At 48.5% G+C, this 26,061-nt stretch overlaps 2 long non-coding RNA genes and 1 pseudogene across 5 annotated transcripts; 1 reads left to right on the top strand and 2 right to left on the bottom strand.

Moving 5' to 3' along the window:
- Positions 1 to 400: 400 nt before the first annotated feature.
- Positions 401 to 23,053, top strand: LOC112581746. Of its 4 annotated transcripts, XR_003106352.3 has the most exons (6): positions 412 to 1,009; positions 11,393 to 11,433; positions 11,529 to 11,614; positions 12,387 to 12,597; positions 20,697 to 20,820; positions 22,797 to 23,053. It is a non-coding gene; the product is annotated as an uncharacterized LOC112581746 (long non-coding RNA). The 4 variants fall into 4 exon arrangements; XR_003106349.3 differs by lacking the exons at positions 20,697 to 20,820; positions 22,797 to 23,053 and having other exon boundaries at positions 401 to 1,009; positions 12,387 to 12,975; XR_003106353.3 differs by lacking the exons at positions 20,697 to 20,820; positions 22,797 to 23,053 and having other exon boundaries at positions 403 to 1,009; positions 12,390 to 12,975.
- LOC123331599 lies at positions 14,489 to 15,588 on the bottom strand (annotated as a pseudogene).
- Positions 21,454 to 25,766, bottom strand: LOC123331600. Its single transcript, XR_006548331.1, has 2 exons — positions 24,485 to 25,766; positions 21,454 to 21,701 (listed from the first exon to the last, which is right to left on the bottom strand). It is a non-coding gene; the product is annotated as an uncharacterized LOC123331600 (long non-coding RNA).
- Positions 25,767 to 26,061: the final 295 nt, after the last annotated feature.

Below are 26,061 nucleotides of genomic sequence, written 5' to 3' on the forward strand. Positions count from 1 at the left end.
GGCCATGGTATGCCCTGATACATACATACATATATATATATATATGTATGTTAAAATGTATATATGTGTGTGTTTTAATGAAAAAAAAAATCACTTTGGGAGCTCCCTGGTGGCCTAGTGGTTAAGATTTGGGCTTTCACTGCCATGGCCCAAGTTCAGTCCCTGGTCCAGGAACTGAGATCCCACAAGCCATTTGATGGGGCCAAAATAAAGAAATAAAAATTAAAGCTAAAAAAAATCACATTGGGGACTTCCCCAGTGATCCAGTGGCTAAGACTCTTCGCTCCCAAAGCAGGGGGCCCCAGTTCCATCCCTGGTCAGGGGACTAGATCCCACATGCCACGACTAAGCCTTGGTGCAGCCAAAAATTTAAAAAAAAAAATCACTTTGATCTCAAATGATTCTATGAGATAGGCCTATCAATATCCTCATTTTACAGATGGGGAAACTGAAGCATAGAGAGGCCAAGTGACTTGCAGCAGGTGACGCAAGTTGGTAGTGAGGGGAGGGGTTGGAGAGAAAGCAGCAGACGTCAGAGATGCCTAGGACTGCGGAGGAAGCACTGGCTGCTAGACTGGAGCGTCTGGCTGGGTGACTGGTGGGAGGTGACGCCCTGAGGATGTGGGGCACCTGAGGGAGGAGCAGCTCTCCTGGGCAGAGGCACTGGTGAGCAGTGTGACACCTCCCTGGTAAGAACTGCTTTATTGAAATGGAGCACTTGAGTTTCTGGCTCTTCTTCAAAGAGGCAGCACAGAGTGGTTGCCAAGCATGTGGGTCCTGAGCTGTGTGACTTTGGACCACTCAGCCTCTCTGTGCTTTCGTCTTCTTATCAGCGAGTTAGGAAACGTAATGACAGCTCCTCCCTGAAGGGCGCCTAGGAATGAAATGAGATGAGCTTTGTCTGGTGCCAGCACCTGGAACATGCTCAAAATATGTTAACAAGGAAGAGAAGGGCTCAAGCCTGGAGAGATGAGCAGCATCAGAGAGCCAGCTCAGCAAGGACCTCGCAGTAAGTTGCTGATGATACTGACAGGTGGGCCAGCCTGGCCCCACCTCCCAGGCATCCCCTGCCCGGGCTGCCTTTGGGGTAGGTGTCCAGGGGGCATGGACCCTGACGTAGCTAGATGCCACACTCTGGCTGGAGGACGGAGCTGCTGTCTACTCTGGCAGACCCTTCTCCAGGTCTCTTTACTCTGGAGCAGAACCCAGAGTGACCAGACCTCATGCCTGCCCCAGTCAGGGCTGGTGCCACGGCCTATACAGAAGGGTCAGGCGACTGTCACATGGGCCTCATGCTTTCCTGATGACTGTCTTCTTGGGGCAGAGTCATCTGGAAACAGGAAAATTCTGGTCAGAAACCACGTGATTCTCAAAGGAGGGGAGGGCAGGGACCCAGCTGGGACACCCCAGTTCCTGGGGACTCTTGTGGGGTTCAGACATCCCTTCCAAAATTATGTTTTGTATTGAATTTATTTCTGGATTTATTTCTGTTGACTTAAGACTGGATATTTCTTCTAAAAATATTTTTATTATATAAAGATTTTATTTTACTTCCAAATGTCTTAAACACTAATTTGACATCATTTTTTCCCAGAGGTATGAACCACAAGAAAAATGGAAAAAGCAGGTACTCTGCCAAAGATAAGCAAAGGGAAACAATTACGCCCTTCGTGGCATATCCATGTCTAGTCAGCCAGTGAATTTTTTTTTTCTGGTATATATCCATGTCTAGTTGGCCAGTGAAAGAAAAAAATAATTCTAGAAGCATAAGAGAAATGCATGTGTCTTGGTAAAGTCAGAATTTTCTCAGTGGGCACTTCCTGTAGACCTGACTTACCCAGCAGAAACATAACTAATGTAGCCGCATATGTCATCTTAATTTTCTTGTAGCTGCACTTTTAAAAAAGTAAAAAGAATCGGGAAATTAGTTTTAGCTATATTTTATTTAATTCAATATATCCAAAGTATTAACATTTCAACATGTAATCAGTATTTTTAAATATTCCAGAGCTATTTTCCATCCTCTCTCTCCCTGCCCCCCCTTTTTTTCTGATACGAAGTCTTCAAAATCAGGTATATATTTTACAGCACATCTTGGATCTGACCAGCCATATTTCAACGGCTCGGTGCCACAGGCAGCCTGTGGGCATCGTGTTGGCAATACAGCCTAGACATTGAACTTTTCTTCTAGGGAAAATGTGATTTTTTTCCAGCCTTAATGTGCAGTTACTAAGACTTGCAGTGTGTGCCTGCATTTTACACTTCTTTCTTTCTGTATGGCTGCACTGGGTCTTCGTTGCTAGCCGAGTCTTCCTCTAGCTGCGGGGCGCTGGGGCTGTTCCTAGCTGCTGTGCTCAGGCTTCTCTTTGCAGTGGTTCTCTCGCTGCAGAGCACAGGCTCTACGGTGCGAGCTCAGTAGTGTTGGCTTCATAGTTGCTCCGCAGCATGTAGAATCTTCCAGACCCATGACCGAGCCCATGTTCCCTGTTTTGGCAGGTAGATTCTTATCCACTGTACTACCAGCACCAGGGAAGTCCTTACATTTCTTTTCTTCATTTTCTTCCCTGTATAATTTGACTTTGATAAAAGGACTCAATGATAAACATGAGCTTTAAGATGTATCTTTCTTTGCTCAGACTGTGAATGTCTTTGTCTTTCTCGGGTTCATCCTTTTCTCTCTTTTAGAAATCTTTCCCCCAACATTTTATTGTGAAAATGTTCAAACATATAGAAAAGTTGAAAGATTTGTGCAGAGAATACCCCATACTGATCACCCAGATAATGTTTTGTTATATCCATCCATCCATTCCTTCCTTCATCCCTTTCTCCATCTGTTTATCTCTTCATCTCTCTATCTCTCCATCCATTTATAACTCTATATAGCCTTTTTTTTTTTTTTGGATAAATTTCAGAATAACTTGCTAACATCCTAACATCGGTCTTCCCAGGTGATGTAATGGTAAAGAATCCACCTGCCAATGCAGGAGACGCAAGAGATGTGGGTTCAATCCCTGGAACTTGCCCCAGTATTCTTGCCTGGGAAATTCCATGGACAGAGGAGACTGTTGGGCTATAGCCCATGGGGCCACAGAGAGTCAGACATGACTGATCACATCCACAAACATTCAGAAGAGTCTTTTCCAATGCAACCGCCACCCCCCTACAAGTTACAAAAGAAGCTAGCTGTGTCATATATACATATGACAGTCTTGGGATATGAAGATATCTGTGGCTCTTCTTGGTGATGAAGTCATAGGTCCATGGATGTTGCTACATCTGGAATTGAAGACAGACACTAAATTTCAGTTACAGGCTAGTGAGAACAAAACTGTAATTTTTCTCCTATCTCAGTCTATGGGTACTCTGAATTTGAGGACTGCTACTCAGTTCTTATTTCATAAAACCCAAATAAATCATGCTGTTACCATGTTAAGGCAAATGCTACCCATGGCAAATTCTTCCTGAGCTCTTGTTATATGCATTGTCTCATTTCATCCTCACAATACCCTCATAAAGATAAAACTATCTACTCATAACACTTCTGATACCAAATATGTGAATTTTTTTCCTCCTCACCAGCCAATTCTCCAATTCTCTGGACACCAATTGGGTATCCTATAATTTAATTCGATTCTGACACTACTTACCTGGAGTTGGGAATCAAATCCCACAGGTTTAGGGCTCAGTCCCACAGACTGCTGGGAGTCCTGATCCTATACCCTGGGCAGGGCAAGGTGTTAGGTCAGACAGACAGAAACCAGTCTGTATGTCTGTGTGTCTCTTTGCATGTGAGTTTTTGTTTGGGGTTGAGGGTCTCTCTAAAGAAGGCTGAGTGTCAAAGAATTGATGCTTTCAAACTGTGGTGCTGGAGAAGACTCTTGAGAGTCCCTTGGACTGCAAGGAGATGAAAGCAGTCAATCCTAAAGATCAACCCTGAATATTCACTGGGAGGACTGATGCTGAAGCTGAAGCTCCAATACTTTGTCCACCTGATGTGAAGAGCCGACTCACTGGAAAATGCCCTGATGCTGGGGAAGATTGAAGGTGGGAGGAGAAGGGGGTGGCAGAGCATGAGATGGTTTGATGGCATCACCGACTTGATGGACATGAGTTTGAACAAGCTCTGGGAGTCGGTGATGGACAGGGAGACCTGGCGTGCTGCAGTGCATGGGGTTGCAAAGAGTCAGACATGACTTAGCGACTGAACAACAACCCCTCGCCTCCTTGGAGCAGTCTCTCAGAGCTATCTGAACTGCTGTCTGCCAAGCTGCAGCCCTCATTTTGCCCCCAATAAAACTTAACTGTCAACTCTTACATTGTGCATGTTTTAAAAAATCAGCATATCGTAATCATAGCTGACATCTGTATGGTCCTTCCTGTGAACAGGTTTCTGAGTGCTTACATGTTCCATGAGTTAGTCTTGCCAATAGCCCTTTGAAGGACTTCCCTGGTGGCCCAGTGGTTAAGACTCCATGCTCCCAATGCAGGTACCATGGGTTTAATCCCTGGTTGGACAGCGGAGCAGCATGGCCTCCTGCCGCCCCAAAGAAACAGCCCTTTGAGGTGGGAATGAATAGTATCTCAATAATCAGATGAGGAAACAGACACAGAGGGGTTGAGTGACTTGCAGTGGTGGGTCGCAGTGCTAGGCTTTGAACCCAGGCTTGGTGTGCTTGAAGTCAGCCCCTAGACTACACCAGCTCCTGTGTACTCGGTCCCGGGTTCCCCTTATCCATAAGGATGGATGCCCTCTGGGAACGTGGCATCCTCTTGTGTCCCATCTCAGCATTGGGGAGGGGGATGCCTGCGTGCCTGCCTGTGTGGTCAGGCACGTGTGTGGGGAGCAGGGTGTGGAGACGGATACACAACTCCGTGTGCACGTGTGACATGGGCTGACAGCCTGCCGTGGTGGCCCCAGGAGGGTTTATTCTGGCTCCGTCCTTTCCTGTCTAAGAGTGAATCTCCAGGAATGGGATTCCCAGAGACTGCCCTGGGCCTCCCTGTACTCTAGCCCCACACCCCAGAGGGCCTTTGTTTCCTTCACTGGGGACCCAGGGTGGGAGGGCCGCTGTGGGAATTCCTGCAGAATTCTAGGCATTCAGGCTTTGTGGGGAGGGCGGGGGAGACGCATGGAAAACTCTGACCCCCAGCGTGGTCACCCGGGTGGGCGGTGGTGGGGGGCGGACTCTGTGACCTCGAGGGAGCAGAGCCGGTGGCCTTTGCAGAACCGAAAGCAGGGCCTGGGCGGCGTCTGCCTTGTACCTGGAGTCTGGCCAGCCTCCCTGGTCTGGCTCGACCAGCCCCCCTCATCCCCCAGGCCGGCCCCAGGGACCCCATGCTCCCGGATGCTGGGCCGAGAAGGTCCAGAGAGATGGCCGGGGATACGAGAGGCTCCAGGGGCCGCGGGGTCAGACGTGGCTGCTTGTCCCGAGTGGGACCTCCGTGGCGCTGCAACCTCCCTGGCTGCTTCCTCCTCTATAAATGGGGTTTCCAGTGGGGAGTGAAGCCTGGTGGCCCCTTTGTCCCTGCTGATCTCTGAGCCTCCCCATCTCCTCTCCCTGGGCAGGCAATCCTCATCTTTCTCAGCCCCATGGAGTGGCGGCAGCTGATGGCTTATTCTTGCTCTCTCACTGCACTGCCAGTAGGTTGATAGTAATTCCCCTAAAGATGCGTCCTAACCGTGGTACCTGTGAATGTGACCTTATTTCAAAAGAAGGTCTTTGCCGATGTCATCAAATTGGGGCTCTTGAGATGAGACCATCCTGGATTTAGGATGGGCCCTAAAGAGGAGAGTGAAAAAGTTGGCTTAAAGCTCAACATTCAGAAAACTAAGATCATGGCATCTGGTCCCATCACTTCATGGCAAATAGATGGGGAAACAGTGACAGACTTTATTTTAGGGGGCTCCAAAATCCCTGCAGATGGTGACTGTAGCCATGAAATTAAAAGATGCTTACTCCTTGGAAGGAAAGTTATGACCAACCTAGACAGCATATTAAAAAGCAGAGACATTGCTTTTTCCAACAAAAGTCCATCTAGTCAAAGCTATGGTTTTTCCAGTAGTCATGTAGGGATGTGAGAGTTGGACTATAAAGAAAGCTGAATGCCAAAGAAGTGATGCTTTTGAACTGTGGTGTTGGAGAAGACTCTTGAGAGTCTCGTGGACTGCAAGGAGATCCAACCAGTCCATCATAAAAGAGACCAGTCCCGAGTATTCATTGGAAGGACTGATGCTAAAGCTGAAACTCCAATACTTTGGCAACCTGATGCGAAGAGCTGACTCATTGGAAAAGACCCTGATGCTGCGAAAGATTGAGGGCAGGAGGAGAAGGGGATGATAGAGGATGAGATGGTTGGATGGCATCACCGACTCAATGGACATGAGTTTGAGTAAACTCTGGGAGTTGGTGATGGACAGGGAAGCCTGGCATGCTGCAGTCCATGGGGTCACAAAGAGTCGGACACGACTGAGCGACTGAACTGAACTAAATCCAATGAGCCCACTCCAAGTATTCTTGCCTGAAGAATCCCACGGACAGAGGAGCCTGGTGGGCTACAGTCCATGGGGTCACAGAGAGCCGGACACGACTGAAGGGACTTAACATGCACATGCAGGCACTACAGGCTGGGCTTCGGATGGAGGGGCCCTAACACGTGATCACGTTTCACTCACCCTCATCCTGGGAGCCGGGCACCTCTGCAGCTCCAGATGGGTGCCTGAGGCATCCGGGCACCAGGATTCATCCCAGCTCTGCCAGCCCGCAAAGCTCTGGGCACTCAACCGCTGAGCTGTGCCGTCACTGGTGAACCCCCATTCCTGCCAGCTGCAGCCGTTGGCTAGTTTCTTCCCCGAAGGCAGATGGGTGGTCCCGAGAAGGAAGGAAGGGGCTGCCCAGATCCTCTGTGTGCCAGCTGCTGTGAGCTTTGGCGGCCAGTGACTCACAGCCGTCACCCCCGCCCTGCTACCCGCTGCTCCACACACAGCCCGGAGGGACTGACACCGCCCCCCTTCTGAGAACCTCCCCCTCAAAAAGCCACGTTCACCCAAATCCCCATCTCAGGCTCTGTTTCTAGGGAACCTAACCTAAAATGAGGTTGTGTCTGATTTCCCCAACTTAGAATCTTCCCATACTCCCTCAGTCCTTCCAGAAAGAGTCTTGCCTCTTTGGCTCAGCCAGAGAGTCCTCCTCTGCCCCCTTGCTGACCCCGCTTCTTGATTCTCAAAAGTGAAAGTGTTAGTCGTTCACACTTTGCGACCCCATGGACTGTAGCCTGCCAGGCTCCTCTGTCCTTGGAATTCTCCAGGCAAGAATACTGGAGTGGGTTGCCATGCCCTCCTCCAGGGGATCTTCCCAACCCAGTATTGAACCTGCATCTCTTGTGTCTCCTGCATTGGCAGGTGCGTTCTTTACCAGCTAAGCTGGCCCAGCACTTGGTAAGAAGAGGCAAGAACAGCTTCTCTGGACACTTTTATAGAGGCGAGATTTCCAAGGTCCTCTTGTGCATTGCCAGTATTTATTGGGTGTTGATTTGGCTGGGCATTTGGTAAGATGTTTTCTTGGTGTGCTAGAAAAGTCCAACTCCCAGGACTCTGAGCTGGAGGTGAAAGGTGCAGTGACACAGTCTTCTCAGAGGAACATGGAAAACCTAGGGAGCCTTAGAGGTCTCTGTAGCCACACCAACCTCAAGGCTGGTTAGGGCTGGGATGAGTAATGATTGTCAGGCAGGATAACCTGCTTGAGAAATGAACCAGAGCTTATTTTAGCTATTGAGTCATCACAGAAGAATGAGAAATATTTTCCCTCCCTTCACCCCCTCTCAAGGATCCTCAAGGTCTTTGCTTTCTAAAGGGTGGTGTTTGCCATGGACGGAGGAGCCTGGTGGGCCGCAGTCCATGGGGTTGCTAAGAGTCGGACACGACTTTACTTTCACTTTCACTTTTCACTTTCATGCATTGGAGAAGGAAATGGCAACCCACTCCAGTGTTCTTGCCTAGAGAATCCCAGGGACGGGGGAACCTGGTGGGCTGCTGTCTATGGGGTCGCACAGAGTGGGACACGACTCAAGCGACTTAGCAGCAGCAGCAGCAGTAGAGAATCAAAAAGCCATGTTTTTTTTTTTTTTTTTTTTAAGTCTAGTACATAGTCAGGCTTCATCTAGCTGCAAATTACAGACTCTGACTGAAATTAACTTACACTGAAGCAGAACATATTTTGTCTCCCTGGAAATTCAGGAGAGCAACAGCTTCAGGCATGGCTTGATCCAGGGGCTCAGGCAGGTGGTTGGGGATCTGTCTGTGTCTCTTGGCCGTGCTTGCCTAATTCTTCAGTGGGCTCTCTCCATTGGCTGGCAAAGATGGTGCATCACAGCCCCAGGGTTTCATCTCACCAGCCTAGTGAAGCTTTCCTCTTAGGCTGGAGTCTTTTTGGCTCAGCTTAAGTCACATGCTCATTACTGAAGCAAGCACTGTGGCCAGCCTTGCTCAGTACTCAGGAACCTGGGGTGTGGCTAGGAAGGGAAGATTTGGCAGTAAAAGGAAGAGATATTGTGTACACCTGGGGCCTTAGGGGGATGGAACCAGGCTATCCAGGAGAGGCTTGTGAGAACTGTTTGTGGAAACAAGCTTCAGAATGGCAAAAGCCTGCCCCCTGGCAAGGGGAATCAGATCTAAATTTCATCAGACTTAGAAAAGCAAACTAATGAGATTTTTCTTACAAGTATTATGGAACTGACTCATACCATTTGGGGGAGTAAATCCTAAATTCTTGTTTGTTTAGTCACTAAATTGTGTCTGACTCTTTGTGACCCCACAGACTGTAGCCCACCAGGCTCGTCTGTCCATGAATTCTCCGAGCAAGAATACTGGAGTGTATTGCCATTTCCTTCTCCAGGGGATCTTCCCCACTCAGGGATCGAACCTGGATCTCCTACCTTCGCAGGCAGATTCTCTGCTGCTGAGCTACCAGGGAAGCCTCAAGTCCTAAATTCCAGGACTTTCCTTAATCAGCCCAGTCTCTAGAACTTCTGGGGAAGTGACTCCTGGGCTTGAATCCTGGCTCTGCTACTGATTAGCTGTGTGACCTTGGGCAAGTTACTCAGCCTCTCTGTGCCTCCATTTCCTCATCTGAAAAATAAGGACCATGACATTTCCTGCCTCATAGGACATAGTGACGATTAAACGAAGCTCTGAAAGAGTGGGTGATGTGCCCATATTTGTGGCTCCAGTTTGCACCAGCTCAAATGCCCCCAAGTTCTGGCCTCTAGTGCCTCCAGTGCTTGAACATAGCAGGAACCTGTTGACTGTTTGTTGAATGAATGAACGAAAGGTTAGAAGGAAAGGTTTATTTCTTTCTGCTCAGAGCTCTGTCATTGGGTTCCTTCAGCACACAGCACAGGGGCACTTAGGCCTCCCAAGACTTGGTTCTTCCAAAAGCAGGCTCTGAAACAAGGATTTGGATGAAACTACAGGCATCCCTCAGCGATTTTGTGGGTTTGGTTTCAGACCAAATGCCAATAAAGCAAACACTACAATAAAGCGAGGACTCTTGAGAGTCCCTTGGGCTGCAAGGAGATCAAATCAGTCAATCCTGAAGGGAATCAGTCCTGAATATTCATTGGAAGGACTGATGCTGAAACTGAAACACCAATACTTTGGCCACCTGATGCGAAGAACTGACTCATTGGAAAAGACCCTGATGCTGGGAAAGATTAAGGGCAGGAGGAGAAGGGGACGACAGAGGATGAGATGGTTGGATGGCATCACCGACTCGATGGACATGAGTTCGAGCAATCTCCAGGAGTTGGTGATGGACAGGGAAGCCTGGCGTGCTGCAGTCCCTGGGGCCACAAAGAGTTGGACATGACTGAGCGACTGAACTGAATTCTGAATTTTAAAATTTCCCAGTATATATGAAAGTTATGTTTATATCACACTGTAGTCTATTAAGTATGCATGAAAATAGCATTATGTTAAATAAAACAAGATAGATACCTTAGTTTTAAAATACTTGCTGCTGAAAGATGCTAACCATCTTCTGAGTCTTGAGTTGGTCATAGTAGTAACATCAAAGATCACTGATCACAGGTCACCATAACAAATAAAATGATCATGAAAAAGTGTGAAATATGGCAAGAAGTACAAAAACATGACACAGAGACTCTGAGGGAGTGAATGCCATTGGTAAAATGGTGCCAATAAACTTGCTTGATGTAAACCTTTGTTAAAAACAGCAAAACCCTGCAATCTCTGTGAATCACAATAAAGCAAAACACAATAAATTGAGGTGGTGGTGTTGGTTAGTCCGTATGTCATGTCTTGACTCTTTGTGACCCTATGGACTGTAGCTCGCTAGGCTCCTCTGTCTGTGGGATTTCCCAGGCAAGGATACTGGAGTGGGTTGCCATTTCCTTCTCCAGGGGATCTTCTCGATCCAGGAATTGAACCCGTGTCTCCTGCATTGGCAGGCGGATTCTTTACTGCTGAGCCACCAGGGAAGCCCCTAGTGTGTCTGTGCTTCTGTGTAAGTCATCCCAGGAGACACTGTCATTGTATATGACCACACGGACTTTCAGAGGGCCTCATCCGCCACTCTGTTTCACATTCCCCTTTTGGCTAATTCTAACCTGGAACTCATCACTTCATGGCGAATAGATGGGAGAAAAATGGAAACAGTGACAGACTTTATTTTCTTGGGCTCCAAAATCACTGTGGACAGTGACTGCAGCCATGAAATTAAAAGATGCTTGCTCCTTGGAAGAAAAGCTATGACCAACCTAGACAGCGTATTAAAAAGCAGAGACATCACTTTGTCAACAAAGGTCTATATAGTCAAAGCTATGGTTTTTTCCAGTAGTCATGTACAGATGTGAAAGTTGGACCAGAAAGAAGGGTGAGAGCCGAAGAATTGATGCTTTTGAACTGTGGTGCTGGAGAAGACTCTTTTAGAGTCCCCTGGACAGCAAGGCGATCAAACCAGTCAATCCTAAAGGAAATGAACCCTGAATATTCACTGGAAGGACTGATGCTGAAGCTGAAGCTCCAATACTTCAGCCACCTAATGCAAAGAGCTGACTCACTGGAAAAGGCCTTGATGCTGGGAAAGATTTAGGGCAGGAGGATAAGGGGGCAACAGAGGATGAGATATTTAGATGGCATCACTGACTCAATGGACATGACTTTGAGCAAACTCCAGGAGATGGAGGGAAGCCTGTCGTGCTGCATTCCATGGGGTCGCAAAGAGTCAGACATGACTGAGCAACTGAACAACAAACCTGGAATAATATAGAGAAGGGATTCTGGGAAACTGAATTCCCAGCTTAAATGCATGCATGCGTGTGTGGGTGCTTGCATGTGAGCATGCTCAGTCATGTCTGATTCTTTGTGACCCCACAGACTGCAGCCTGCCAGAGTCCTCTGTACATGGAATTTTCCAGGTAAGAATACCAGAGTGGGTTGCCATTTTTCCCTCTAGGCAGCGTAAATGAGCTGACCGCAAAGTTTGCTCCATCTGTCTGTCCTACCTCCCCAGGTCCTCCAAAGCTGGGCAGCCAGAGCATCTTGGTTTCCTTCACGTGACTTCTTATCCTCCCAAAGGACCTCCTCTTCCAAGAGAATGTAAGTGTCAGCCTCAAAATTCACAGCGTCACTTCTGCTGTGTTCTACTGGTCAAAGCAAGTCACAAGGCCAGCCCAGATTTGAGGGGTGAGGAAATAGAATCCACCTCTTGATGGTTTTGTTTTTCTTTTCAACCTGTGTTTTCAATTGTGAGACATTAAACTGCCACTGTTGGAAATGTACTATGATAAAAATATAAATGCACAATCCTGAATGTAAACGGAGCGCCCCAGAAATGTGTTGCGTACAACCTGTGCAACTGTCCCGACAGCCCTGCTGATGCCACAGGATTCACCTGTTTTTCTCCCCTTGCTGTGGTTGGCTTCTGTTATTTTATTTTTTAATATTCATTTATTCAGCTGTTCTGGGAGTTGCAGCAGGAAGGATCTTCACGTTTCTTTGTGGCATGTAGGATCTTTCAGTTGCAACATGCAAACTCTGAGTTGGGGCATGTCGAATCTAGTTCCCTGACCAGGGATTGAACCTGGGCCTTCTGCATTGAGAGGACAGAGTCTTAGCCACTGGACCAAGAGGGAAATCCCATGGATTGTTATTTTTGAATGCCCACTGTCTACCCATTCAAAATGGGCACAGTAACTACCCCTATTCCTACCTGTATTTTAGTGCACTGACCCTCTCAAACTCCCAGTGTGGGCCTGTGCTTATGAACTCTATCACCCTAGCCATAGTGATTGGCATGTGACCCAGTGAGCTGGACCCATGAGATTCAGTCATAGGACTTCTGCTGAAATTCTTGGGAAACTCTGTCCAGCAGGGTTGCTTGGCGACTGGAAGCTTGGAACTACTGGGGACCATCTTTGCAATCTTAAGAGAAAGGCTGAGAAGGAAACAGTGACAGTGGACAGAAGAGCCAAGAGATGGAGAGAGCGAGCGAGAGTCTCATGGCAGCATTGGGACTCCTGGATCCAGCCATGCCTTAAGTCCTTCCCACAGTCATTCCAATCATGTAAAGCCTCTTTGATGTAAGTTTCTATCCCTTGTAACCAAGAGATATTGTAATCTGACAATGCTATACAGCTTATTTGGATCATGATGAGGATTAAATGTGCTATGATATATGAAACATGGGGCTCCTAGGGGGCCCACTAGAGGTCTGCTTTCAGGAATGTTTCTTCCCCTCTCCCTGACGGAACACAGTTCCAACTTAAAATCTACTAAAAGCACTAAACAATTTAGAACAGGCGTGGATGGCTTTCGCTGGTTGTAGAACAATAAACTCACAGAACCCAAATTTTACATCACCCGCCTGTACTCTTGACACCCTGTATTCTTAATTTAAATTCTGAGAAGGCAGGCGAAAAGCGATTGCTTTAAATAAACCATGTGAAATGGGGCAAAAACAATCTCGAGAGACACCCGTTTTGTTTTCTCTGCAAGAGGAAAGAGGCGGGGGCGGTGGGGGGGGGGGGGTTGGTGGTGCAGTGCAGGGAGATGGAAATCTATAAAGACGGCCTCCTCCGTCTGCACGGAATTAAAAAGAAGTTCTCAAGTGTGGGGGTCTAGACTTGGCTCTCAAACGACTGCCTTCTCCTGGGGGCACTCCGGCGCTGCCCGCACCTCCCCTCCCCCGACCCCCGCTCCCCAAGCTTGTTTTTCCTGGGCCTGAGCTTAGATGTCGGGCAGGCGGAGTGATCCCGGGACCGCACCCCACCCTGGCGAGCCTGGGGAGGCCTCTGGCGGCTCCGGGTCTGCGTGTTTAGAAAAGCATTCGGGCTGATTGTTTATTCTGGGTCTATTGCCGGCCCGCGGGCGGCCACGCAGGGCCTTCCAGATGCTTCCAGCTGGGGTCTTGTAAACAGGCCATACTGCCCGGCCCACCGAGGCCCTCCTCCGATGGTCCCCACCCCTCCCAGGCCGCCAAAGCAGGTTGCCAAGAAGCCCCTCTGACCAAGGCTTCCTGCTGCTCACAGCTTTCGGGGGCCCTCCACCCGCCACCAACAGCTCTGACCCGGCTGGTCGAGGGTCAGGGCCGGCTCGCAGACACGTTGTGTTTTGTTCTGTTTTACTTTGTTCTGTATTGTTTTAATTTGAACTGGCTATGAAAACTCGGAAGGTTTCACAGGAAAGTCTGGATCCTGGTTTCTCTTTGGGAAAAAAAATGGCAATGTCTAGTGATACAGGGTTTGCCTTCCTATCCAGCAAACACGGGCTGCAGCGGAGGAACAGCCAGTCCCTGACGTGGGCCCTTATCTTAATTTTGATTGCCCCAGAAGCAGGCTCGAGTGCAAAAAGCTTATTAGGGAGGGGATCCCGAGAAGCGCTGGGTGGGGAACAGGGCGGGGGTGGGAAGGAGGTAGCTCAGGATGCTGGCTGTGGGCAGCTGGGGTTCAGTGCCTCTGGGCACATCTGGGAGTCATGCTGCCCGAGGGGCCAGGGAACTAGGGTGTCTCCTGCCAGCGCCTGTCCTTGGGGTATTAGCTCCCTGGCACTGCCAGTTGGACCAAGAAAAAAGCTTAGTTAGAAAGTCACAAATGGGACTTTCCTGTTGATCCAGTGGTTAAGAATCCGCTTGCCAACGCAGGGGACATGGTTTGATCCCTGGTCCGGGGAAGACTCCACATGCGGTGGGCACAGCTAAGCCCTCGAGCCTCAACTACTGAAGCCTACATGCCCTAGAACCCATGCTCTGCAATAAGAGAAGCCACCATAATGAGAAGCCAGCACACCACAGCTAGAGGGTAGCCCCCCTCGCCACAACTAGAGAAAGCCTGCATGCAGTAATGAACACCCAATGCAACCAAAAATAAATAGATTAAAAAAAAAACCACTCAAACACACTAATTCTCCCACTTCAATTGGGTGTCCCGTAATTCAATTTTTAAAAAAATATATATTTATTTGGCTGCCCAGGGTCTTTGCTCGTGTGTGCAGGCTTTCTCTAGTTTCAGCAGCCAAAAATAAATGAATAGATTTTAAAAAAGAAAGTCCTGGATGGAGAAGCATTGTATGCACTAATGGCAATGCTCTGTAGCATCCTTTAGATGGCCCTGCCCTCCTGCTTGCCGTGGGCCCTCTGCTCTCTGTCTCTATCTCCCTGACAGGAGGCTGTCATGCTTGTGTCAACTTAAAAAAGAACACACAATGTGAGAGTTTCGAGTTAAGTTTTGTTTGGGGACAAAATGAGGACTATAGCCAGGGAGACAGCACCTCAGGTAAACTCTGAGAAACTGCTCCAAAGAAGTAGGGGGAGAGACCGTATAGATGCGATGCTAGTGAAGGGGGAGTACATGCAGTCAAGCACGCACTTTTGCAGAACAAGGAGCAGTCATCACCGAGAAGGATTTTAGTGCTTTTCCAGGTAGGAGATATAAGAATTGGACTCATAAAATCAGCTGCTGAAAATATCTGTCTGAAGACCTATCCTGCCAAGTTTTTCCCTGAGTCCAGAGTGCCTCATTTCTGCTCTCCACCTTGAACTCCTTTCAGAGGGTGTTGAGAATCAGTAGCTGCCGCAGCTCGTGATTTAATCATTGTCGATGTAGATGGCAAGTGCCAATTTGTAGCTGACTTGTACTGCTGATGTTTTTTTCTTTTTTCTTTTTATTACACACTACAAAATACTCTGCATGCTACACAATACGCTGCATAATCTCCTAGCAGGGATAGAAGAGCATGACTGAATTGTTTTTCATCAATCAGGAAAACGTTTGCTTAATCAATGTTCTCCAAACCCTTTGACACATAGTCACGGTTTACTCCAGAGACCCACCTGTCTCTTTCCGTCAAATACCACTGATATGAATAATGGGCAACCCTTTTTCCCTCGCCCTGTTACTGAACCTGTGGATGCCCGCAGTGGCCATTCCCCAGGATGAACAAGCCCATGCCCGTGAAGGCGAACCCGGGGAGAACCTCGAACCACATCATGACGCTGTTCCCCCCCCTTTTTTTTGTATTTATTTATTTTCTATTTTTTAAAATGTATTTATTTTTTTAATTGAAGGATAACTGCTCTACAGAATTGTGTTGGTTTCTGCCAAACATCAACATGAATCGGCCATGGTGGTTTAGTTGTTAAGTCGTGCCTGACTCTTTGCGACCCCATGAGCTGTAGCCCGCCAGGTTCCTCTGTCCGTGGGATTCTCCAGGCAAGAATACTGGAGTGGGTCGCCATTTCCTTCTCCAGGGATCTTCCCGACCCAGGAATTGAACCCCGGTCTCCTGCACTGTAGACAGATTCTTCTACCGACTGAGCTATGAGGGAAGCCACTACCTATGGAATCAGCCAAAGGTATATATATGTCCCTCCCTCTTGAACCTCCCTCCCACCTCCCTCCCCATCCCACCACTCTAGGTTGTTACAGATCCCCAGTTTGAGGTTCCAGTCATACAGCAAATTCCCATTGGCTATCTAAATTACATATGGTATTTTAAATTTCTATGTCACTCTCTCCATACATCCCGCCCTGTCCTTCCTCTTCCCATCCCTGCCCACCTCCCCCACCCCCCCGCCGTGTCCAGAGTCTGTTCTCTATGTCTGCGTCTCCACTGCTGCCCTGCAAATAATTTCATCAGTTCCGTTTTTCTAGATTCCACATATATGCATTAGTATGCATTATTTGATTTCTCTTTCTGACTTACTTCACTCTGTATAATAGGCTCTAGGTTCATCCACCTCATTAGAACTGACTCAAATGTGTTCCTTTTTATGGCTGAATAATATTCTGTTGTTTATATATGCCTTCCCTGGTAGCTCAGCTGGTAAAGAATCTGCCTGTATGCAGGAGACCCTGGTTCTATTCCTGAGTTGGGAAGATCCCCTGGAGAAGGGCTAGGCTACCCACTCCAGTATTCTTGGGCTTCCCTGGTGGCTCAGACAGTAAAGAATTCACCTGCAATGCGGGAGACCTAGGTTGGGAAGATTCCCTGGAGAAGGGAATGGCTACCCACTCCACTATTCTGGCCTGGACAATTCCATGGACGGAGGAACCTGGAGTCCATGGAGTCTCAAAGAGTTGGACACAACTGAGTAACTTTCACATTCATATATGTACCACATCTTCTTTATCCATTCATCTGTCGATGGATATCTAGGTTGCTTCCATGTTCTAGTTATTGTAAATAGTGCTGCAATGAACATTGGGGTACATGTATCTTTTTCAATTTTGGTTTCCTCTTATATGCCTAGTAGTGGAATTGTTGGGTCATATGGTGGTTTTATTCCTAGATTTTTAAGGAATCTCCATACCATCTTCCATAGTGGCTGTATCAATTTACATTCCCACCAACAGTGCAAGAGGGTTCCGTTTTCTCCACACCCTCTCCAACATTTACTGTTTGTAGACTTTTTGATGATGGCCATTCTGACTGGTGTAAGATGATATTTCACTGTGGTTTTGATTTGCGTTTTTCTAATAATGAGCCATGTTGAGCATCTTTTCATGTGTTTGTTAGCCATCTGTATGTCTTCTTTGGAGAAATGTCTGTTTAGGTCTTTTCCCCACTTTTTGATTGGGTTGTTTGTTTTTCTGGTATTGACTTGTATAAGCTGCTTGTGTATTTTGGAAATTAATCCTTTGTCAGTTGCTTCATTTGCTATTATTTTCTCCCATTCTGAGGGTTGTCTTTTCACCTTGTTTTGATTTTCTTATAGACGAGAACTATCCCTCTGCCTAAATCACCTTCACAAATAGAGTAAAAAGCTAAGAATGCCCCATGTTTATAGTTACAGTCTGCTCACTCCTCCTGTTTCTGTGACTGGCCTGGTCCCTGATGGGCGCTGTGTTGGCAGCCTCGCACCCACAGAGCAAAGCCCTGTCAGTCATGTGGTGAGCAGAGCCCTTGGAGCATTGGCTTTCACCTGGTAACACCTTAGAACTCCTTCCTCTGAGCCCAGGATGGTGGCCGGCTCTCAGCCCACATCCTCTCACCCATCCTCACAAGTACCCTGGGGGGCCCCCCAGAAATACCCTCTCTCTCGGGAAGCAAAGGCATTACTCATGTTTACTACCAGCAACAAAGTTATCTTGCTGTCAGCCCATCCATGCAACAAAGCCCAGAGGAACCCCTCAAACACACTGATTCTCCCATTTCAATTGAGTGTCCTGCAATTCAATTCTTTTTTTTTTTTTTTTAATATTTATTTATTTGCCTGCACAGTGTCTTCGTTGGGGCATGCAGGCTTTCTCTGGTTTCAGCGATCGGGGCTACTCTCTAGCTGCAGGCACAGGCTTCTCTTTGTGCTGGCTTCTCTGGTTGTGGAGCATGGGCTGTAGGTGCGTGGGCTTCAGTACTTGCAGGGTGCAGGCTCAGTAGTTCTGGCGCACAGGCTTAGTTGCCCCAGCAGCCTATGAGATCTTCCTGGACCAGGGATCCAACCTCCGTCCCCTGTGTTGGCAGGTGGATCCTTAACCACCAGGCAGGCGGATCCTTTACCACCAGGAAGTCCCAGCAATTCAGTTCTGACACTAACTTGTGCCACTTATTAGACTCCACAACTAGAATTAGACCCCACAGGTTAAGGGCTCAGTCCCACAAGACAGTCCCCGCTTCAGACCCCAGCCATAAATGGGGTCCCCAGGTTACCTGCACTTCTGTCCCACCACCTAGAGATTTGAGGGTTCTCACAATGCCCCCCATTCAGTTTGATCGTTTGCTAGAAGGGCTCGCGGAACTCAGGAAAGAGCTGTCCTTACTATTACGTATTACCGTTTATCATAAGGAGGCAGGTGAACCGCCAGATGAAGATGATGTGAGACACAGGGTCTGAAGGGTCCTGAGCACAGGGACCTCTGACCCCTTGGAGCTGGGGGTGTGCCACCCTCCCGGCACATAGATGTGTTTACCAAGCCAGAAGCCCCCAGAACCCCATTATTTAGGGTATTTTTAAAATTGAGGTTTGAGTACACAGGCACAAGTGATTAAATCGTCAGTCGCTGGTGACTGAACTCAATCTTCAGCGTTTTTTCCCAGTAGATGGGACTGAAAGTTCCCATTCTCTAGGCACTTGGCTGTTTTTTCTGGCTACCAGCTCCCCTCCTGAAGCTTTTTAGCCCCAGTCCCTGGAGTTCCCATTAACAAACAAAAGACGCTCTTATCACTCAGGAAATTCCAAGGATTTTAGGGGCTCTGTGCCAGGAATGGGGCAAAGACCAAATAGATATATTTGGTATCTATAAAAATATATATATGTACATATATTTTATTATAACACACACACACACACACATCTCTACTTTTTGACTGAGTTGCTGCCCAGGCCATTCAGACGGCAGGGCAGAATGGGGATCCCAGAGTTGCTTCTCTTTCTGGGATCCCTGTTCCTTCTTTCTCCCAGCATCTATGTTTATTGAGCATCCACTTTGTGCCAGGGCTGAGCTGCCCAGGTGGGGGTAGGGGTGGGGGTGGGCCTGGCCCCAACTGGTACCACTCTATGAGGTCCTGGAAGCCAAGCATCCACTGGTATAAAGTAGCCACTGAAGTCCCTGCTGTGTCTAGACTAGGGAACTCCATAGAGACTAATGGCCAAGTCAGTGGTGGCCAAGGGCTGGGGAGAGAGGGGAGTGACTGCTAATTGGTTGTTGACTAAAACTAAAACCGGTTTCTGGGTTTTGTTTTTAACCAGCAAATGGGTTTATTGAGGAATAGCAGAGAATTGCAATTCAGGACAAGCATGTTACAGCTTGTAACCTATAACCAAAACTGTAACTAACTCCAGAGACACAAAGACAGGACCATTATTTATAGGAGAGAAAGGAGAGTTGGGCGGGGCTATGATAAACAAAGAGCTCATTGGAGGAAGCTGGGAGTTCTAAGTGTAGTGGCGTTTCATTGGCTGAGTTTTTGCAGCCTCTCATTGGCTGGGCAGTTGCCGGGCAAGGAGGAAATCTTCCTTTTTCCTCCTGGGGTAGTAAAGTAACAACTTTCTTTCTGTTGGAGATGCAAGGTACATCTCTTCCTGTTTGGAGTCTGCTGATAGCAACGTGTGAGAGGGTGTGAGAGCTCCCCCTTCTTGCCATCCTGAATCCAACATAAAGGAGGTTTCATCTATTCATCAGGGTACTTGGGGTGATAGGAATGTTCCAGAACCAGGTACTGGTGATGGTCGCATACCACGGTGAATGCACTAAAAGCCAGTGAATTGTTTAATGTAAAATGGTTGATTTTATGATACATGAATTTTACTGCAATTTAAAACAATAAAATGAATGAACTTAATAAGAGTAATGTATATTTTAACCCAGTCTATCCAAAATGTTATTTTATTTATTTATTAGAAAGATTTGTTTTATATATTTATTTTGACTGCACTAGGCTTTTGTGGCTATGCACAGGCTCTGTCTAGCTGTGGGGAGCAGGAGCTACTCATTACGATGGCTTCTCTTGTTGCAGCGCGTGGGCTCAGTGTTTGTGGCCCTCAGGCTTAGTTGCTTCCACAGCATGTGGAATCTTCCTGGACCAGGAATCGAACCTGTGTCCCCTGCATTGGTAGACGGATTCTTAACTACTAGACCACCAGGGAAGCCCCCTAAAATGTTATTATTAGAACATGTAATCGATATAAGAAGTTATGAATGAGATATTTTATATGCCTTTTTCCATGTAAAGTCTTTGGATTCTGGCATGTGTTGGGCAATGCACTACGGCTCCATTTGGACTGGCCACATTTCAAGTTTTAGCAGCCAAGTGGGGTTGGCTACTCCCTCGTCAGACAGTGAGGCTCTAGAAGGAAGCAAGGCTTCAGAGGAGCCACCAGAAAGTAAACTTTTCACTGCAAAGCCCCTCCCTTTGAATGTGTGATTTGCTCATGGAGCCTCTGGAGTCTTGTCTGCTCTGGTCAGTCCTCCCTGCCAGAGATGGGGAGAGTGGAGGGGGTTGAATGGAGCCTCTTCTCCCAAAGAGATCTCTGCCCAGATGTAATGGGATCTTTGCAGATGTAATTAAGACCCTTGAGGGAATTCCCTAGGGGTCCAGTGGTAAAGGACTTGGTGCTTTCACTGCCGTGGCCTGGGTTCAATCTCTGATCAGGAAACTGAGATCCTGCAAGCTGCGTGCTTGCAGAAAAAGAAAAAAAAAATCATAAAAAAAAAAAAGACTCTCAAGAGCATCCTGGATTATACAGGTGGGGGCCCCAAATCCAATGACAAGCGTCCTTATAAGATGAAGAGAGGATGCAGATACAATGATGATGGAGGCAGAGATTAGAGCGATGCTGCCACAAGCCAAGAACATTCCAGGACTGCCAGGTAAGGAGGAAAAAGTTTTTCTCAACCCTCTTAGGGTCCCTGGCTAGGTGTGGAAGTTGAACTGACAAAGATGAACAGGAGAGAAGGAAACACGCTTGACTGAATTTTTGCTTGTATAGAGGAGTCTTTACAAGAGAATACAGACCAGAAGTGATCAAAACAGGAAGATTTTGTACCTTTGAGACAAAGAAACAAGTAGATTTGTGAAGAACGGGGAAGACAAAGGGGTTTGGGTTTGGGGTGGGAAGTGGAGAAATAACTAGGAAAAAGGTAAAATGAACAAACCTTTTTCAGATTTCACGACCCCCAGTTCCCTGCCCTGGTGATAAGAAAGTCCTCCTTCCTCCTGGTACAGGGAGGCCACCTCTCCCATGGGAATTTTATTCTCCTGTTTCAGGGAAGAAGGACAAGGTCAGGGCAATCTTTCTGCTTCTGCTTGAGGTATTCAGCATGCTAGGGTACAGTATTTTGGGGTACAGTGTCCTGAGCTTCATCAATTGGAAGCCCCCAGAAGCTGGGAGAGGGGCAGGAAGAAGGTTCTCCCCCCGCCGAGCCTCTAGAAGGGACCAACACTGCCAGCACTTTGATTTCAGACTTCTGGGCTCCAAGACTGAGAGAGAATAAATAAATGTTCGATTTTTAAAATTATATTTATTTATTTTTGGCTTTGCTGGGTCTTCGTTGCTGCGTGTGGGCTTTCCCTAGTTGCAGCAAGCAGGAGCTACCCTGGCGAGGCGGTGTGTGGGCCTCTCTCTGCGGCGGCTTCTCTTGCTGGGGAGCATGGTTTCTAGAGCAAGTGGGCTTCAGTCTTGGTGGCATGTGGGCTTAACTGCCCTGAGGCATGTTGGATCCTCCTGGGCCAGGGATCGAACTTGTGTCCCCTGCATCGCAAGGTGGATTCTTAACCACTGGACCACCAGGGAAGCCCCAATTATTTTTTTCGAAGCCACTCAGTTTGTGCTAACTGCTATGGCCACCCCAGGGAGGGAAAAAAGAGAGAGACAACTGTGTTCACATTCCAAGCAGCATCCCTCCTGCTCCTTCCTAGGGGCAGTTCGAGCCTGGGCTTCAAATCCTGGGATCTGGGTTCAAATCCTGAACCTTGGAACCCAGGACATCTTCCTGAACCTTCATAAGCCTCAACCACCCCATCTGTACAATGGGGATAAAGGTGCCCCCTGTTTTCTAGGGGTGACATGGGAATGAGTGAGACGTGCAGGTAAATGCAGACCCCAGGGCCTGGCAGAGAGCAAAGGGACCCCCCAGAGCGGCGATGTTCATCACTGCCATTGCTTCCATCTTATTGTTCAGTCGCTCAGTCATGTCCAACTCTTTGCGACTCCTTGGGGTGCAGCACACCAGGCTTCCCTGTCCATCATCTCCCAGAGTTTGCTCAAATTCATGTCCATTGAGTTGATGATGCCAAACCAACCGTTTCATCTGTCGTCCCCTTCTCCTCCTGCCGTCAATCTTTCCCAGCGTTAGAGATGAAGAAACTGAGGTTTAGCAAGTGAAGTGGCTTTGCCCAGTCATCGGGCACCAGGAGTCAGGGAAAGGCTGGCTGTCTTGAATCTGAATCCTGCTTTCTCGAACGCTCTCTCTGTTCGGCCGTTCCTCTGGCTCCCCATTCCCCACCCCATGCTCCGGTTCCACCAGCCAGAGCTGCCCAAGGTTACCTGTCTGCTCAGTCTGTCCATGTACCACACCTTCCATCTCACTGTTTCTGTAAGACAGTGTCCTTCCTGCTCCTCCCTGCAGCGAACTCTGGCTTCAACCAGTGCCACTTCCTCCAGGAAGCCTTCCCTGACTGCCTGCTCCCTCTGGGGGCTCTCCCAGGAGTCCATCCATGCTGAATCAGCAGGGTCCCTGCCCTCCAGGAGTTGGTAGTTGGAGGGGAGAATGTTACTCTGCCTTTGCAATGCATGCATGCGTGATTAGTCATGTCCGACTCTTTGTGACCGCGCAAATCTAAACAGGCAGGACAATACGGTCTGACCCCTCGAACCCAACTGTGACCACATTACCCAGAAGAAAGCAGCCCTGGGGACCTGCATCTGGCTGCATTGGGAGAGTCCCTGGTGACAGAGCAGCTCTGGCCTCTGCCCTTGTGAGCACCTTTCCTCTTTCCACCCCACAAGGATCAGAAGCGGAATCAAAAACAAGAGTCAAGAATTCGGTTGCGGATTTCCCTGGTGATCCGGTGGCTAAGACTCTGCACTCCCAATGCGAAGGGCCTGGGTTCGATCCCTGGTCAGGGAACTAGATCCCACATGCTGCAACTAAGACCCGATACAACCAAATAAACACATAAATAAATAAAAATATTAAAAATAAAAAAAGAGAACTCATTTGGTTGTCCCTCTTGTGGGAAGAAGGCATCTCTGCCCTAGTTATGCCACCACACAGGGCAGCTTTTGCAACGACCAAGTGCCTCTGTGCCTCTCCAGGGAACAGGGTTCTGGGATGAAGGAGAAGGACTCTCGAAAGTCTCTGGAAGCCACAGGGAGCCTCCCAAATGCTGTCCGATGACCTCTGGGCTAGGAAGATGGAAGTGAAAGTGTTACTTGCTCAGTCGTGTCTGACTCTTTGCGACCCCATGGACTGTAGCCCACCAGGCTCCTCTGTTCATGGGATTTCCCAGTCAAGAATACTGGAGTGGGTTGCCAGTTCCTTCTCCAGGGGATAATCCTTAGGGATCAAACCTACGTCTACTGCTTTGGCAGGCAGATTCTTTACCGCTGAACCACCAGGGAATCCACGGGTGATCCGTGGTCCAAAGACAGTTCTCAAGAGAGATCTTGATTGACACTGGTTCTCAAAGGAAAGACATCGGAGCTTTTCTGTTTCTCTTTTAATCCTCCTTTTTTTGTGAGTAGGCACGTTGCTGTGCTGTGCTTAGTTGCTCATTCGTGTCTGATTCTTTGTGACCCCATGGACTGTGTAGCCTGCCAAGTTCCTCTGTCCATGGGGATTCTCCAGGCAAGAATACTGGAGTGGGTTGCCATGTCCTCCTCCAGGGAATCTTCCCAACCCAGGGATCAAACCCAGGTCTCCCACATTGCAGGTGGATTCTTTACCATTTGAGCCACCAGGGAGGGTGGAACTGCTCCCAAACAGGGCTGACTCATACCTGGGGCACTTTAGCTCCTCCTCACCTCCCCACCCTTCCCAGGGGCTCAGACAGAGGAGTGGGGAGCATGGGTGGAGAAGTTGGTCGCCAGTTCTAAGCTGGAGGGGGAAATGGGAAGCTGGTGAGACCCTTCCTGTTACTTGCTAGGGCTCTTCTGGGTTCCTGATCCAGGTCTGTCCTGCCTGGGCCTTGGGTAACTTTCTGTGCAGGTTTCCTGTGCCCATGAGAGTCCTGCCAGCTGGGTTGGTGCCACCATGCACTGGTCACGTGTAGTCAGTTCTTACCACAGGTGGCCCCACAAGAGGTTAGCCAGCTCTTCCCATAGAAACCTCCTGGGGGTTGCCTATGGCCCTACCTCCCTCATTCTCTACCTGCCTTCTGGAAAACCCAAGGGGACGGCTAGGGAGGAGCCTCCCCACTGACCTGAGCACCGCCCCCTGCTAGGCTGACCCCTGGGCAACCCTAGCTCCAATGAATGAGAGGACACCAGAGTCCAAGGCCACCCAGTTCCCAGAGTCACCGCGTCTGACTTACCGCACTGGCCTTGTGCAAGATACACTCTTCCAGTTTCGGCTGTGTGGGAAGTGCTCTGAGATCCTCAGGCTCCAAGGCTGGGTTTCCATCCTCCCCACAGACATGTGGCCGTTCTGGGCACCCACCTGCAGAGAAACCTCTTACCCAGGCCAGGTGGCAATTTCAGAGCTCCCAGAAGAGGAAGCTGCCTTTGCGATGACAGCAACGCGTGTGTGTGTGTGTGCGCATGCGCGCACATGTGTAGGAGCAGGGGAGTGCTCTCTTACTTCCCATCCTGCTCAGCAGACAAAAGGCCTGGGGGAAGTTTGCTCCTGATTAGCTGCTGGTTTAATAGCTATTTCCAGGCAATGGTGGGTGGCAAAGAGCTTTTACAGACATGCCCTCTGAGGGCAGGATTGCTAGAGTTAGCAAAGAAAAATAGAGATGCCTAGTTAAATTTGACTGACGGAGAACTAACCGGTGATTTCTTTAGTGTAGGTATATCCCATGCAATGTTTGGGGCATACTTATGCTAAAAAGATTTCATTGTTTGTTTCTTTGTTTGATCTTAGCCCTGGGGATATTATGTATTCATTGTTTATCTGACCTTCAAATTTAACTGGGTATCCTCTATTTTTCTCTGGCAATCATATCTGGGAGGTAGGAGAGCCCACAAATTTGGGAGCTCTTACTCCCTTGACTTCTCCTTCCTCCACGACCCTGTTAGATTTAATTATCTGTATGGGGAGTGTCTAAGTATTTCGATCAGGACTGCCATTGTAATGAGGTCTTGCTGTGTCCCCCACATACAAACTGGCCACTGATTCCCATCCCCCCAGCTCCATCCAAGAATAAGGCCCTGGTCACCTGAGCCAGGTGGTTCTCCTTCTGGCACATAATGGGTGACCCCGAATGGGTATACACACGGCATGACTCTCTGTTTGAGGAAAGGCGCCTCAGCAGTTGTGCAGTGCACACCTTGCACGACTGTCTGCAGCAACCCTGTTCTCACTTCGAGATTTTGACCACCAGCAATTTTCTTTTTCTCATTTACTTCTCAAACTGGGTGGCCCAAAGACATCATCCCTTTCCCCCCAACTGCCTCTATCCAAAGAAAACTCAAACCATCCAGGAAGGCAGTGCAGCAATGTTGAAAAACGGTTGAGCGCCCAGGCTGTGCACAGAAGGGCTTTTGATTCTTGGGACCGACCTAGCATCTGCTGAAGGGGCACTCCCTTCCCGCTGCCCAATGTGCAAGCGGGGCACAAGGCACTGGATTAAAGGTTTCCTGCCTGCCTGCCCGCCTACCACATCCTTTCCCGCTCCTAACCCTGCCCCCCCAGACCTAGGCATAATTTTAGAAATGTAATAGATGATGCTGTGCACTTTCTTGGCCTGGAGCCTGTGGGGGCAGGTCCGAAAAGAGTACAGACTTTTTTCCCCAGGCCATGTTGATAGAGATCCTCTGTTTTCCCCTAGGGACAGGTTTCTGAGGAGCCACTGTACAGGGATAAGCCCCCCACACACATTTGCTTCTTTGGGGAGTCCCCTCACCCCATCCCATCCCATTATTTTTCAGGGTCAGTGCCAGCTTCTCT

The sequence above is a fragment of the Bubalus bubalis genome, chromosome 24 (genome assembly GCF_019923935.1).
Source record: "Bubalus bubalis isolate 160015118507 breed Murrah chromosome 24, NDDB_SH_1, whole genome shotgun sequence".
NCBI classification, from domain to species: domain Eukaryota; kingdom Metazoa; phylum Chordata; class Mammalia; order Artiodactyla; family Bovidae; genus Bubalus; species Bubalus bubalis.